This window comes from Elephantulus edwardii, unplaced genomic scaffold, assembly GCF_000299155.1.
Source record: "Elephantulus edwardii isolate Elephantulus edwardi_28Jun2011 unplaced genomic scaffold, EleEdw1.0 scaffold00001, whole genome shotgun sequence".
Classification (NCBI taxonomy): Eukaryota; Metazoa; Chordata; class Mammalia; order Macroscelidea; family Macroscelididae; genus Elephantulus; species Elephantulus edwardii.
The window spans coordinates 35,350,702-35,355,960 of record NW_006399751.1 but is presented as its reverse complement, the minus strand read 5'-3'; positions in this window follow the sequence as shown (position 1 = coordinate 35,355,960).

Below are 5,259 nucleotides of genomic sequence, written 5' to 3'. Positions count from 1 at the left end.
GCTGGCTGTCCTCCAGATTTCTTGGCACAGCTTAGTGAGCACATCTAGGGCAGCGTCTGTTTGTCAAAATAAATCAATTGGTTGCTGGCAACTCCTTGAGCCTTGTTTTTTGCCAATTGCTTCATCGCAACTTGAACTTCCTCCTTCATCACCATGGGCTCTTGCTCATATGTTATTTCATGAAATTCCTCTGTGTCAGCCAATACCTTCTGAGACAGTGACTCTGTGTACTCCTTCCAACTTCTTTTGATACTTCCTGGATCGTTCAACATTCTACCCAAAGTATCTTTAATATTGCCACCCATGGCTTGAATTTGTTTTTCAACTCCTTCAGCTTAAGGAGGATGAAAGTCCAAATCCCATGAATCAGACAAATCTCTTCTAGATCTGATGCTGTGGTGATGTTTGTTTAGCCCGAGGGCTGAAGGCTCAATGGCCCATAGTAGATTTGAGACTGAAGATATATATCCTTAAGGTAGCCAAGCTGATGCCCTTCTGAGAGAAAGGTGTCACCTGTTCAAGGAGATTAAAGAGAGTTCTCAGATCCCATCTTGCATAACTCCATGGGTTCCTGACCCTGTGTGAGTGGAGATGCCACTGGGTTCGAAAGCCAGACCCTGAAGTAATTTTCAAAATTTTTCTTACATTGAGATATATAAATATTCTGATAATATGTAATATGTACATATTTTGATAAAATAGAAACAAATGTTCTGATAATCTCTTCCTGAACTATAAATGTAGAAATACAGACTTTTTTGCAAAGTAGAAATGTACTTTGCCCAAAAAATACTGAATTTTGCATTTCTGTGCTGTGCCTAATAGCTCACTTATTAGGGTATTTTTGCAATTTCCAGTGTTATTTTGTGCCAACCTTGAACTGGAACTAAGCCTGTAGCTGACCCTTCAGGGTGTTTTTAGAGACAGTCAATAGCTCTAAAGGAGATTTTCCATCCTTTTACCACAGAGCAGTTGATGGATTCAAGCCATATGCCTTTGAGATTGCAGCACAGATTCTTACCACTAGACCATCAGAATCCCCTACTCATCAGCACATATAGTAAAAATGTTAAACACTCTGTTGTTGTTGTTAAGTACTTTCAAGTTAAGTACAATTCATAGTAACCCTAAGAACAACAGTTCTGAACCCTGTCCTATCTTGTGACATCTTTATCATCCACAACACATTTGAGCACGTTTAAACCTGACAATAGGCTCAAAGATATTTTGTGTTAAATATTAATATTTCCAGCACATTTTGGACTTTTATATGCTAGTGTTATATTAAATTATTACTCATGTTAGTTATATTAAACATGTTAGTTATAGTAATATAAATTAGTTCTATTAAATGTATGCTTGATTTCATCTGCATGTATACTGAGCATATTATAAAGTTAAACTTAATAATATCATTGCTTGCAAAAAACCTTAACACTTGCTTATTATCTTTCTGATGCTGAAACAAGTAGCCTGGGAAACATATTAAGGTTTACTACTATTGCAACATGATTTTATTTTCTCCTCAAAGATTCTGCTTTCTTTAAAATGCAAACATCATAGCATCTGAAATTAAACATTTTCTTTAGGACCTTGCAGGCTTGTTCAACTGGTTCCTGTAATGAGAAATGTCTCCTTAACAGACGAGTCTCTGCAACTATTCTTCATCATCCAAGCACTTAGCTAAACCTGGCCTTCTATGTCTTTAAAGTACACCTGCAATTTATCTTTCAATTCAAAAACCCTACAGAGAACTCTTTCTCTGTGAAAGAAATGAAAGTAGGTAGCAGATTTATATTGTCTTTGTTCAAGTGTTTTAAACATTCTTGACTTAATGGGTCTTTCATCATAAAATTAGCCATTTTTATAACATCATCTAAAATTTTTATTTCACAGCCAAAGATTTGTGACTCAGACTTTGCAGTGAAGATAGTAATGCATGTGACAACACTGTTACTTTCTTTTTTTTACAGTAAACACAGAAGTTATCATGTAACCAATAAATCAGTGTTGTAACCAACTAATCAGAAAAATGCCCCCTCAATTCCTCCAACATTGATCTTGCATCTCTAGTTGTTGTTGTTTGGTGCTGTCAAGTTGTAGACGACTCTTAGCGACCCTTTGAACGAAAGGCCCTAGCACTGTTCATAGGGTCTCCGGGGGCAAGCAATTTTGGAAGTTCATGCCACTCCTGCTTCCAGGCTTGGATTAGTCGGCAAGCTCCAGCAAACACTGTCCATCATGGGTAACCATTATCACGTTTGGCTCATCAGTGTCACAGTGTTCAGCATCACAGCAACCACGAGTTACATCTGTACAGCAATGCACAGACCAGTGCTATACCACTTAGAAGAATGTTTTAGAGGAAAACAATTTTAACCTGGCCTAAGGGCCACAGGCCCAAGGGCCCTTTAGGGCTTGTAGCCTCCTCCTACCTTAAACCCTAGGCTAAGCTTGGAGGGCCTCACTCCTGGTGGGGCAGAGCAGTCCTGCACATCAAACAGAAGCCCAAAAAAACACTCAACTCCAAAAACGTGCCTTAAAACCTGCACACACACGCATACAGACCACTAAGCTCTGCCAATTAGGAAGAGAAAACGTTGAGTAGATCTTAGCCTTTCCTAGTTTAGGCCAGTCATACGCAGCAGGAAAAGATTTTTTTAATTTTACCACCATTCATAAATCTCTCAATGTTACAACCTGACATTCCCTGATATAATTAATCTGTTGACTAATCAACTTGCATAAGAAAACTGCTGCTCTTCAGTCTGTTACCCAAAAACTTTTCAATATTGTATAATGAGTCATCAATATGACACCTGATTGTAACCATTTGAATTTCTTATGCTACATCTATGCCTGTCATTGTCCTCCTTATAATTTCACTCACTGACTTACTAGTTTTTGACCAAGAGCATGAGTATTTGTTTTTTAAATTTTGGGCATGATCATTATTATTTCTATGACTAAATCTTTGATTCCTGAGCGTTTTCACTGTGACTTTTTTTCTTTTTCTACTAGTTTATTTATAAAATTGGAATACATTGTTTTCAAGAACAAATTCTTTCAGTTTCCCTCCCCCTCACACAGCAAATTGTACAATACCATGGTTAATTCCCCCTCCTCCTGTGACAATTTTTAAAACAAAATTGTACTCTCTTGAGATTTTAACAGCCATAATCAGGGCTTTTACTGATTATGTTATTAGAGTGTTAGGATTTATGATCAAGTATTTTTAATTTTTCTACTTCTGCCCAGTAGAATATAGCAAATTACATAATCAGTTTATTATAAAAATAAATGGCTGTTGAGCTCTGGTGGCCTAGTGGCAAGAAACTACATTGCAATCCCAGAGGCATGTGGTTTGAATCCACCAGATGTTCTGCTGAAGAAGGAGGAACAATCTTTTCCTGTACCAGTCAGATCTGATTTGACGGTACACACACACACACAAATTTTTTTTTAAAAAACACCATTTTTTAACTGTTCTTGCACTTTTACTGTGAAATTACTTCAAAGTTTCTAATTCTCACTAACTGTATCAGAATTATTCCCAGAGCAAGAACCTTCTTCTCTCATCTTAAATCTTATATTCAAAATTGGCCACATAAGAAGGCCAGAAATTTTGCAAAGTGAAAGTACAAATATAAATAATACAATTTCAGTAAATCACAAACCATTCAAAGCCCACCATGAAATGCATGTAAACCCAAATCAGCCACATTTTTGCACCATTTACAGTCACAGAGAAGCTGTATAAGAAAAGCTGAATCAAATGTGACCAAAAAAGTGATATAATTTTTTATGTGAGCTGAACTCGCTCAGCATTTCTTTTTTTATAATTTTTTAATATTGTGTGTGTGTGTGTGTGTGTGTGTGTGTACCATCAAATTGGATCAGACAGGTACAAGAGGAGATTGCCCCTCCTTCTCCAGCAGAACATCTGGTGGATTTGAACCACACACCTCTGGTATGGCAGTGCAGCTTCCGGCCACTAGGTCACCAGAGTTTCCTAAAATGTGATATAATTTTTTAGAATTAAAACAGGTTTACAATTTTCTATTACATCAGTTAGTCTCATCACTCCTAATAATGAACAATTGTCACACAGAAGAGATTAAGGAGATAACTAGGGAGGGTGAGAATGGTGTCCTCTATGTACTATCCTATCTTGTGCATATGTATAGTTCTCTTCAACCTTAACACCCTTGTATCATGGAAAAACTAAGAATGTACTAGTATTGGACAGATGAAGCTCTCAGACTTAAATGAAATTGCTACTTCTGTAGTCAAGCTGTCTATTACAAGTGGTACCAATAATGTAAGTAAACTGGTAATTTTTTTTTAAAAAAGAAAGCCTGCTTATTCCTCCAATCTAGTAAAACAGCTGCTGAGATCTTGTGGATTCCATGGAAACTTAGTTGAGAACTCTGCTTCAGTTATGCTGGGTTTCTTTCATTTCTGCAGAGTGCCAAGGTCTTAACATTTTGGAATGTTTATGATATTTTCCTCCATGTGAAAACTCTTCATAATTCTTCTATAAATTATCTGTTTACATAGAGAGCTCTGGGATATTGTTCACAGCAATGTATGCTGCTAATTCAAAGGCTATAAGGTTCCTTGAAACAAAGATGGGCCCTCTCCTCCTATTCCAATTTATGGTCTTAGAAACCACCGGATGGCTGCAGTGAGCTGAAACCAATTTGATGACAAAGAGTTGGTGAGTGTGAAAATGCCTATGTCCAATCTCTTTGACAAGGGAAACTTCAAGTTAGTTCATAATCTTATATGTAAGTATTGAGGGAGTTCTTCTCATCTTGCTACTTATTTTATACTTATTTTTGTTCTCATGTACCACAGACTTGGAATTGATTCATAGCTGACCCTCCAGTGAATTGCATAGAAGCAGCTTGCCCATGTTTCTCCTGTGGAACATCTAGTAGATTCGAGCTGCATGCCTTTTGGTTGACAATACAATTCCTTACCACTGAACCACCTGAGCTTTCTTTTATAGTTTGGGTGTGAACAGACATGCTTTTTTTATTATTTGTTTTTGTGAATGCAGCATGTCTGCCTGTTTGCTGTGCTGGAATTATTCAGGTTGCTGTGATGCTAGAAGCTATTGCACTAGTATTTAATTTACCAGCAGAGTCACCCATCGTGGACAGATTTCAGTGGAGCTTTAGGTTAAGAAAACAAATAAGTAGGATTGGTCATCCACTTCCAAAATAATATGTCTTTGCAAACCCTATCAACAAC